Below are 12338 nucleotides of genomic sequence, written 5' to 3'. Positions count from 1 at the left end.
AATCTAATAAGATCAATCAATAAGAGGTCAATTTGTGCAGCTATAAAAAAAACATACACATACATACAAACACAGTTGAGATAGAGAAGTGTGATTGATGCCTTGATATAGCTTTCACAACTTTTTTTCATGGAGAGATGAGAAGGGGAAGCAAAAGAGAAAAGTGTGCAGTTCAGGAATGCAGCGTTTCCCATACATAGACCAATGTGTGGCGGGCCGCAGCACAATCAACACCCGCAGCCACAAATTGATGTTTTTTTTTTATTTTAAAATAGAACTATTGCTCTGTTAATTCAGCTTTCTGTTTATGCACACACACACTGTGTGAGAAAGGAATGGACCCTTCACGGGTAAAGATACACAGTAGTTGTTTGGTGTACAGTAAAAACAACCTGTTCAATTCACTAGTTCAATGTCATGCCATGGAGTTTAACTGAAATTGTTTTTTAAATGTTCAGATTTGAATGAAGTTTCCCTAAAGACAAATGTGGAAATTTGATAAATAACATAAGATAATGTACAATATATTGGTTTTAAAATCAGCTGTAGGTCCACAATGTGTTTTGACCCCAGGTGGCTTCAGTGCTGCTGCAGCTCTCCAGTCTAGATGTTTTCAACATTTGCCCTGCTTTCACTTTTGTTATAACCACCGTTAAACAGACTTCCAATACTTTGTTATAGCTTCTGTGTTTCCGTAACATCCATTAACTATTTAGGATACACACTGACGCATCCCTAGCAGTTGATGAAAAACATATGTCTTTCCTTCCTTTTATTTTCATGTATCCTGAGAGCTGACCTTCCTGCCAAGGAACACTGTGTTCTGCTGGCAATTAAATTATCAGGCAATCGTTTTTGTCAAAAAGGAAAGGGCCGGGATGCTTCACGGTAGTTAAGGTGCACAGCTGGTAAAGTGTCTCATGGCACACACACCTCTACCATTAGCACATTGATTTAATCTGTTACTTGTGGCTATTAAGTGTTGACGTTAAGTGGAATGTAAGCTAATCTGTGATACAAATCTTACATGCAAAAACTAAGAAATACAGGGCAAAAAGACAGATTCTACTTTGACCTATAATGTAATTAAAGTCAGCCACATCACAATCAGCTTTTCTGTGCCACATGTAAACACTTACAGTCTTTTCCGCTGTAGATCTTGTGCAGCAAGTTCTTTATGCAAGGCATTGGAACTTATTAGCATTATTTCAAAATCAGTCACCAAGCATTTTGGTCATCAGAGCACTGAAGCAAAAACTGCGAGAATGTGGTGATATGTGTGATATTTAATTTCCTTTTTAGTTTATCTTACCTGAGCACAACAAATTCAGAATGTCTTTTAGGGTTATAAGGCAAAGCTCCTTTGTAAAATTGTAAAAAAGACCCACCTCAAACCCTGATGAGAAGGTACAAAGCTAGTATTAATCATTAAAATGCTTAGCATTATTGGTGTGTAACTGAAGGAGATTTTGTTTTGCTGCTGTCATTCGAAATCATCCATGCACACAGGAGAGAACAGAGAGATCAGAACATTTTCAGGCTTTGCTATGATGAAAAGAAATATCCTGTTACTGTACACTGTAAAATGTCTGCAGGCTACCATTTATATTGAAAATGACAAAAGGTCACACCAGGGGACACCAAGGAAAACTAAGGCTGAGAATAAGCTAGTCATGACAAATATTATTGTACCTGGTGAGGTATGTGGCTGATGCAGAAAAATCATTGGAATTTGTATTAGTATTCAGTGCGTATTTAACATACTGAGACTGTACTACATTATTTTAACTTTCGGACCTGGATGAATGAGTGCATCCACAGACATACCTATATTAGATTTTTTTTCTGTTGTCACAGACACAGGCAAGGCTTAGAGGAATGTCAGCATTTTTTCCCAAATGTATCTTGGTGTGTGCTTCTGTTGTTTTTCCACAAAGTCATTTTTTTTAGTATTTTTGGTTTCACTTTGAGACTAGAGTGACAATTGGCAAAAAAAGTGTTTTTCTTTAACGTTTGTGCCAAAGGAACACTGAGTCCTTCTGACCACATGTGCTTAAGCCTCACTCTCATCACCTTCCTCAACCAAACATCACTGCAATTACATGTTCCTCTCTGTAGAAAAGCAATCACTAAATCAAGGGACAACATTTATTGAATGTGTACTTGTTAGGTTCAAACCCCAAACATTTGTATTACACAACCTGCACAAAAAGAGACACAGAGAGTTAGATATCTTTTACTTGCAAGGAGAGTGACCAGAGACTGCCCAGTTACAATCTCCCACGCCACTCTGAAGCAGCTCTGGGTTCTCCAAGCCTTTTATTAGTTGGGAACGCCCTAATACATAGTTTACTAAGGAACAAAGGGTTCATGCATCACAAATCTTAGTTTCGTTTTACGATGTCCTTGAACATCTTCAACAAGCTCTGTGTGAAAGTGTGTGTGTGTTATCTTCGGCCTCTGTTCTTTCTCCAGTCTTGACCTGTTGTAAAGTGGTTAAGCTGCACATACCATGCTGTATAGACATGTCAAAGTTCAACTAGAGTAAGCATACCTTCAAACATAAACACTTATGTGATTTAGGTTAACTCAAATATAAAACACTCATGTGATTTAGGTTAACTCAAATAGAAGCATAAATCAACAGGTTAAATGATACTACACACAGCAAGATACTTAAATCATTAGGCACACATAAAGAGTAAGATGTAACTCATATAACGACGTAAGATGTAACTCATATAATGAAGTAAAAGTAGGATAACTTATGTACATTGATTCCAACAGTACTGTTTATCCCTCCCATGTTAAAAAGGAAATAGGATTATGTATTTTTGCGTTCAGAATATATAGTGCTGCCTTTAACATGTCCTCTACTAAGGTCATATCAGTAGTTGCCATGGTGATTGATCTCCTGCTTTACAGACCTCAACATGAAATGAGTGTGTTAGCATCTCTCCTGGATTGTGGTCAAATCGGTAGATGATCTCTTTAAGACCTATATTAATTACGTTTTGTTCTGTGTCTGTAACATTTAAAATTTGACTGAGATGTTTTGACTGCATTCAAATATATTTAACAGCGTATAACATCAGTGTTTGTATGTGCATGTATGTGTGATAGACATGGTTAAGGACGGTTGGCTAGGCAGACCTTTTTCCTTCATTGATGTGTCTCTGTAACCCAGGGGAGCCCCACAGTGTGGCCGTTCTCACGGGATGGGGTGTGTCTGAGCACCTATCCCAGGGGCATCTCCAACACAGAGGGAGGTTTAGACTGTCTGACCCCTCTGTCTGACCTCTGACTGGTCCTACATTGGGCCCCACAAACCTTCCCTTTGCTGGCGTCTGTCTGCGTAAGCCCCCTCAGGAAGATTCTTTCAGGTCTGGTTTATAAAAAAAGCAATGGGACATAGTTCTGTCACATAAACTTCTGAAGAGTCCGATATTACCCAAGCAGTACAGTAGAGCCGCCAGGATAGTCTGAACTAAATCAAAATGGGTGTAGTCTCAGAAAGATGCCAAACAGGACACTGAATGCCTGAAACCTGAAGCTCACAATGGCTTCAGGTGTGTCTAAATAATACTGTCCACAACAATAAAATGTTGAGCATCTGTTCAGTGTGGGTATGGCACATTAGAAGCTTAAACCCTAGCTGTAGAATTTTTGTCTTGTTTTTTGCTTAAACTTAGTATATTCTCAGTTTTGTGTAATTTTTCTGATAATAAACTTTTCACATGCAATATTGTATGAAGTGGCAGTTCCTAAAGCAAAGCTTATGCTTCTCCAAAGCCAGGCTACTGCGCGATTAGGTGGCAGTTTGTGGTGTAATCCGGACCTATAAAGGCAAAAGAGGAGGATTAATGCAGTGAGAAACTAGGGCGGAGGAAGAGGATAATGCAGCATAGCATGGCTACCTGTGCAGGCTCATAACTGGGGAGTATCATTTTCATGTCAGCTTTTCAGACAAGGCAGAAATGCATTTGTGACAATAGTAAACTGTGTCAGTGGCAGCAGGAGCAGTCTGTCTATCCAACATTGCAGCACTGCACATGATCCGATCTACTACTGCAGCTAACAGCTCAGGCCAGCAGGAATTATCAGCAGCAGTAAGGGGATTATGCTGCCATGTGGGTTCACACACTGAGGGAGAGAAAAGGAAAGGTAAGGGAGGGGAGGGGAGAAGTGGTGAGGAATGCTGGTGAATCTGGAGATTGAGAGATTATGTGATTTTTTTTTCCATTTTACATGCTTACTGTACTCTTTAAAAGTCCATGTAAAGAACAAGCTCAAGGTCAGTTGAGCTTGCTGGTTTATTACTTGGACGATGATTGAATTAATGTGTTTGTGTAGCATGTCAGAACAGAGACCTCCAACTGTGATTTCATTTAGAGCAGCCCCTTATAGGCTGCTGATATTATGTTAAGCTGACTCAGCATTTGTCACTGTGCCTTTATTGCCTTCTGTTGTCAATATTGAGAGACTAAGTTGGCAGTGATGTTTATTAAAAAGGTATCTGTGGATATACTGAGGGATTATGAAGAGAATAAGTAAGGATGAGGAAAAATATTTAATTGCTAGGGGGTCCTTGAGACTAAAGGAGAAGAGACAATTATACATAAAACCTGTCTTTCCTGTCCCTAGCTAACCCTATGCATTCCAGTGGAATAGACTACTAGAGATTTCCAATCTAATCAACACATGTGGAGAATCCATGGTTATTATATAGTAATGTAGAATGTTATTCTGGCAACCAGCAGTTCTCAGAGGAGAGTTTGTTAATGACACCTATCATTACCATGGAAGCACTGATAGGTTTTACCCAAGCGGCAACCTTCGGGGCTCAAAGTGGAAGCCCATGCGGAAGTGTCAAAACTTGTAATTCACGCTGCAACAGCTGGGGGTTGGCTCCAAAAGCGAGTAATTTCCCATAGACTCCCATGTTAAAATGGCCGATTTCACAGCAGAAAAGAACATGTTTACGGCCTGGTACAAAAAATCGCTGTGGTCTCAGATGATAGGTTCTCTTCTAGTGTCAATTGTAGGGGGGGTGAATTTTTTTACAACTCACTCGTTTCAATTGTATTCGGACTTAAAATTACGCCTAATTATGGGCGTTGCCGCTTGAGTGACAGACAGTTGACCTATCACAGCGTGAGTTTCCTGCTTCCACGATCGCCCGCCCCCCTAAACCCCGCTCGTGCTCCCCCTCTTTGTCCATATTCGGAGTTTTAGTTGACGTGACGCTGCCAACATGGCGGCGGTCATCACGTCCCGGAACCTCCCACTGAGACTCAAAACGGCTCTTCAGAAACAAACGGGTGACGTCACGGAGGCTCTGTCCATAGTTTTTACTGTCAATGGTTTTACCTCAGCAAGGGACTTCCTTCTTCTCTGCTCAGTGTTACAGCACCAGTTTATGCATATCAGTGTTTACCTGCCCTGTGAACAGTGTCAGGACAATGCATTTGTCAAGGCCGGATGAAGGACACCTGCCTAGCCAAACATTGCAGCAGTAACCCCTTAAGGAGGAAGGGTAAACACTGGGTTGTCACACCTCTAACTGCCTTTCAGTTCTTATGTAAACTGATAGTGCTAAGTAACCTCTATACTTGTGCAAACCAGTTATAACTAGCACTCCACATGTAAACAGGACTAATTAAACACAGCTTTTACATAATGCTTGAATACACATCAATATACATATTTACATGAACATATGTAGATGCATATACCTGCATTACATTAGTAGTGAACCTGTGTGACAAACTGTACACTTGCTCACTTCCTCCTCTGCAATGTTTTTTCCTGGAAGGCATATCATATGACATGTGACATCTATATGGAAGCTCATTGCATTGAATGTGTGGTTGTTCTTATAGCCAACTTCCTGTATACCTACTAAATTAAAACATCCTTGGTTGTGACATAATTTCTATGCTGCAACAGTGTCTGGTGTTAGACACAGACACATTGTACCATTAAAGTCAGGCTAAGAAAGAAAAAGTGCTCAACAGCATCCAGAGGAAAGTACTACCCCCTTTTTAAAACAAATTTAAATTTATTTAAACCACACTTTTTATCAGGTAGAGGCAAGCAGAGATGTGTACAAGCCCAGTGTGTATACAAACTATTTTAGTTGCCCAGAAGTTTATGTTCAAACTGAAGCAGATTCTGCAGAGGACAGATTCCTGTGGGTTCCACAGCCATTAAAACAGGATGCTATTCATGGCATCCAGGCGCATGTGCACTCTGCACAAGAAGAGAGTGGCTAGCAAATGTCTAAGTAACCGTGACTCAGCACAGTATGGGTTGTTACTAAAACATGAATCATCACAAATGACGAGAACACCCTCTTTGAGGGTACAACCCATACCAATAAATCTCGCTTCAAAAACCCTGAAGATTAAATTTCTTTAAAAGCAAATTCTCAGTGTTTTATGAGACGCTCCTGATTATTCAGACTTAAATGTGACGGTCACATGTCCTCCTCTTCAGTTCTTTGTTCTTCAGATGCAGTCCTTATCTATACAAAGAAAGCTAGTGAACGAGAAAGGAGTAGGAGGTAGAAAACGTGAGATGGCGACAGGGTGAGCCATTGAAAGAGGGAAAGACTGTACTGCTGCCTGCTGTACAGTATCATATGACTTCCCCAAGCAGGACTCTGAAAAGAAGCTGGGAAAGTTGGGGGAGGCATCGCAAGAAGGGCGTGTTGATTTCAGCAAATCATAGCCTTCCCCTTGTTCAGTCTGGTTTGTACTGCCTGAGCCTGAATGTTCCCTGCAGATGTCCTTTAGGAAGATAGTTGTCTGCCTGCCTGCCACCCTCCCAACCCCTCACACCTCACTCGCGCTTATCGGCTGCTGTCTACATTACATCAGCCCTCTGTGAACTTCTAGTCAAATGGTGGCCAGAGATACTGTGCAAATCTGTTGTTGTACAGGTAAACCAGCTATCTATAGGTCACATGTGAACAACAAAAACAGAGATTTCCTTAAAATTAGTATAGTGTTTGTATTAGGTTAAACTTCTTAGCAGGATCTGGTTTACATTATGATTACCCAGATTTATTTGTTCTGCCTGCGGTGTTTCTTGAATGGATAAATGTAGTGAGTTGTTTCATTAGTAGAGCAAAGTGTGAAATTGTTTTTTCAGAATAATATCTCTTCAGGGCTTTTTCCTTCCTGTGCTGTCTGGCACATGACACATCAAACATCAGCTGGCTCTCATACATTGCTTGTGTCCTTGATTTTGATAACTGTGAGGGTATCAGAGTGTCTCAGTCTTACCATTAGTGCAACTATATGTGAAGATAATCTTACAATTTCAAAATCTATACAAAAATAGTGAAAACTTGTATATAAATACATGATCCATTAAAGCAGTGCTGCTGCACCAAGAAAACAACACTCAGCAGTCTGCTGTCCTGTGTGTTATTGATTCATCTGACCTGATATGGGTCACTTAACTCGAATACACACAGTGACACAAACATTCTTATTTGCAAATTTAAACTGTGCCATGCATAGGCATTGTGTATTCGTCTTTGACAATAGACAGAGGGAGTGACCCCGTCCTTTAACTAGGCTGCTCAAAACGGAGCCATGACCTCCAGCAGGTAACACGTGCTGGCTTTCTCACACACACACGCAGGCATGCGTGCACGCACACAGAGTATGCTGAGAGATCACATTACCCAAGTGTGGGGATGGGGAAAGAAAGTACACCCAATTACTATTTGCATTGCTCCTTTATTTTTTATCAGATGCAAACAAAAAACAAAAAACATCCAAGATTGAGGGGAAGGGAGGATTTTTACCAAAGTAAATAATAATAATCATTCTGATGGTCCAAAAGAATGTACAGTTATATTCAGTATTCACTGTTGATCCTAGTGTTGCATGTACTGTAGTGTCTCATGCCAAAAAATGTTTGTGATTAACTAAAAACCTTCCTGACGCAGCAAAAACACATCACGTAAGGGTACAAGGCAATGTCAGCAATTCAAGTGCGCTTTCTGTATCCACGCCCCTTCCTGTTTTGTAGAGAGCAAAAGGGGTGGAATAGTGTACGGTTAAACATTTAAAGCTAAAACATGTGCTGGGGCAGTAAAAAACAGCTTTCCAACACATGGTGGAGGTTCAGCAAGTTTCTCTTTAAAATGAACCCCTTTGTGTGGATAATTAGATCAAATGCAGGTTTGTGTGGGCCAGGTTAGAAGAAGATAAACCTTTGATAAGATAAACTTAGATTATCTAAGGTAAACTTACATGTACACAAACACAGAGCTAAAATTCATAGTTTTGAAACTGAGGGAATACCAGAGTCTGGAATTGTCAAGATAGTTGCAGTCATTTCAAACAACAAATGGTTAAAACCGAAAAAGACTAACAAGTTGTTCATGTGAGATGAAATCAATCACAGCTACTAAAAAACTATGAAAAACTCGGTTGGATGATGTAATTAAATTATTCAAACTCACTAGAAGCAGTGTTGAGTGTTAGTTTGGAACTAGCAACATCCACTCTGCAAAATATCTTGGACTAACTGTTCAACTGATATAACTATTTACATTTGAATAGAGGTCAGTATAGTAATCAGACAGGCTGTAACAGGCACAGCAGGACAGTGGTAGGCAGGGCAGGAGTGTGATTACACGGTGTAAATCCATTTGTAAATTCGACAGGCCTCTCCCGGTCTATGAGATCAGACAAGGTTTAGGGGCCTTCTCTTGTGGACTACAAGAATAACAGTGGTGTGACTACAAGCTACAAAGAAAGTACAAGCAAATTTTGTATATTTTTATAAGTATGCCTGTGATTGTATGTGAGTTTATAGTCATATTTAAAGTTTTGAGAAACTGCACCTTGGGTATAAGAACAAAATGCAAATGTGGCTATCATGGTTAGCAAGCATTACCATATTACAGGTTTCATTCTAAAGTAACATGAATGCAAATTTCCTGACCATTTGATAATTGCAGCTCGCCCTCACTCTAAAATACAGTTAAATTTCAAGGTGACTGAAATAGCCGCTGCTAACGCAGCTCGCGCCCTCCTGTGGTCATGCTAATAAGGACATATACATTTTCAGTTTAGGGAGATACTTGTTGGGGGAGGGTTAGAGCCACCTTTTCCTTCCTTTATTGACGGCTTCTATTGCTACTTCATCTAAGAATAATACATAGCATATGTTTTGTAGAGATAGTCTATTTGAGACAGTCCCTGCAGTCATGCCCTTTGTTATTATCTTTGCATCAGCATTGAAAAAATACCTTAAAATGTGATTCATGGAATTTATCCCCAAGGATCTGTGGGGGGAAAAAAAAGAAAGTTTCAAAGCATCCCTTTCCTCTTCCCTACATTCCTCAACTATCTTGACTCAGCACCATTATTTTTTCTTCATGTAGTTTTTGGACAAACATTGTTAGGATTTTATCCTCTGGAAGAATTCCTTTGAAAATGCATTGTCTCTCCAGATAAAAAGAAATTTCTCACAGACAGTGAAAGTGATTTGTGCTGCACCTTGGTGCTACATGACCACAGCTGAACTAAAATAAAACGTTAGAAGTTAGTAAATTGGCTTTTTCGGATGTGGTATTAAGTTTACTTTCTCTCTCCACTATTCTAATCTCTTCATTGTCAGTCACTCTGTTCCTCATGATACCTGAGACAGCTGCAGTTTGTTGTCTTTCCACTTCCCCATTTTATAGGTCACATGATAGATCTGCTTACCTGCTTGTGCTGCATGACCTAAATCAGCTACAGCATTATGCAGTAACATCAGTATTTGAATGTTGATTGGCAGTAGTTTCTATTATGGTACGTCAGCTTAACCTGCAGACAAGAGACTAGAGACTACAGTTGAAGTTTCCAATGGATAATAATAACTGCTCATGCTTACAGGTTTAATATTTTCACAATTTTAAGAATAATGTTTCAGCATGCTAACATGTACTCATTTACAATGATCATAGTTAACAGCTGAGGCTAAAGGGAATACCTGATGCCAGTTCAACATAAATATAGGACACCTTACAGGTCCAGAAACTCGTATTTAATTCATTAATTAATATTTAATAAATAATTTATGTGATGTTAATTTTGTCATCAGGGACTAATTGTAAGCCTCACATATTTTTTTTATCTCATGAGTCTAGTGGATCTAACATAACAGTAGACACAAAATGGCTGGAAAGCCGATCAGGGAACCTGCTAAAAAAAAAAAAAAAACACTTCATCAACCAAACTATTAAAATTCATCCTGAGGAAAATGTTTTGTGTCAGCCACAGTCTGTGGGATTATGTTTCTAACTTTCATGTTCCCTGACATCTAAGGTGGTCACATGACCAACCATTAATTCACATTTCCTGTCAGTCTTCCTCTGGTCTTTTGGCCAGTCTGGGCAGGGGGTAGATTAGAAAACAGTAATATATGATCCAATAACTCACCATTATAAACTACAGCCTTAACATGTGTATAAAGCTGGACCACTTCTTCTGTTGTTTGTATTATTGTGTCCACTAGCTGAAACTTGATGTAGTTGTCACGGTATAACCAGGGATTTAACCACAGTGTTGTTGTCATTATTGATGCCGCTGATGTGCTTGCAGAAGACTTTCATTCAGAAATTAAATGAAATAGTAAAAGCGTTTTATGCTGCATGTGCACTGAGAGAATGTGTGCACTGTGTGTTTTCTTAGATGGGGCCTTTTCTAGAAAAACTCTGAGCTCTCTTGTGCCTGTGGGTTTAGCCATTGAAGTTGTCCTTTCTCACAGAGAAGCATACTATTCCACAGAATCACAGTGATTCTTCCAATCCTTCACACAGTCACAGGGAACAAAGAGCAAGCTTGAGATAACAAACTGGGCACTGAGAAGACAGCTCCCTACCAGTCTGAGTTTTGGTCCTGTGGGTATTCTTTGGTGTTAAAGGTGCCTTTCCCACAAATTTCTACCAGTGGGACACTTTTCAAAAAAAGACTTGGATTGTTGTTTGAGTGTAAGGTAACCCCAGCATGTCTTGGGCAAATTTTAAGATATCTGACTGAAGGTCTCTGTGTCCCAGACAACGAGAGTCTGTCTCTTCTTACAGTTTGACACACACTTTGCCAAATATTTCAGGGAGGAAACAAAGAAAACTCACTATCTACAGGAAATTCAGTCTCCATCTTTAACTTTCATTCTTACTTACCACTTATTTTTACCAATGAGTGGAATAGAGATGTGGTCATTATTTCATCACAGTTGGACAAGAGACATTACAGCTGAACTCAGTTACTCAGTAAGACAAAGGACACCCTACTCCTCGGTGATCTTTGGCTTGTCATTCCATGTAGATTACCCTTTGATGTTATACATTCAACAAAAACAATATACTTTACTGTGGTGCTTGACAGAAAAGCAAACAAGCCCACAGAGGAGGGAGGTTGCATCAAAGACAATGGCATGTCTCTGCAGCTGTATAGGCAAAGCCTCCACCTTCACCTCTCAGCTATTGCACCTTACTTTATTGCTACTCTAGTAAAAATCAGTAATCTAGAAAGAGATTAGCACAGGCAGATAATCTGTTAGAATCACATCACTATAAAATAAACCATATCCTCAACCAAAGTTTGTCTATAAGGCCAAGCCCCCCACCAAAATAACTGAGACTGAAATGAATTCAAATTTTTCATGTGGGTGTATCAGTTCAGAGTTTGCATACATCATCATAATTTGCACATTTGTGGTCCTGCAGGGGGCTGCATGATGCAATAGTTGGTACTTGTTTCTAGTTATAGTGTATATTGCACATTCTATTCGTCCGATACCAACTTTAACTCTTTAAATTGTACATGTACCTACTTTTAAACAGGATTTATACAGGATATATTATATATATATAAAATTTATACAGGATATATTTTATATATATATAATATATCCTGTATAAATCCTGTTTAAAAGTAGGTACATGTACAATTTAAAGAGTTAAAGAATAGAACAGAATAGAATAGAGATACTTTATTCATCCCAAGCTGGGAAAATTAGCTATTGCAGCAGCAATATACACTATAACTAGAAACAAGTGCCAACTATTGCATCAGAAGAAGAAAAGACAAAATTAAGGTACGAAAACAAAAACATTTCTAATATCACCGTATATAGATATTAGAAATATCTTTTTTGTTTTCGTACCTTAATTTTGTCTTTTCTTTCAAGATCTACTATGATTATTTAGTTCCTCAAACGTTCATATTTAATCTTCCAAACATGAGTAATGACAACCAATGATCAGTAAAACACTATTTAGACGTTATATCCAGTGTAACTAAAAGTATTACTTCTCCTTTTCG

The sequence above is a fragment of the Parambassis ranga genome, chromosome 13, assembly GCF_900634625.1.
Source record: "Parambassis ranga chromosome 13, fParRan2.1, whole genome shotgun sequence".
Lineage (NCBI taxonomy): Eukaryota > Metazoa > Chordata > Actinopteri > Ambassidae > Parambassis > Parambassis ranga.
Note: the sequence above shows the minus strand (reverse complement) of the source record.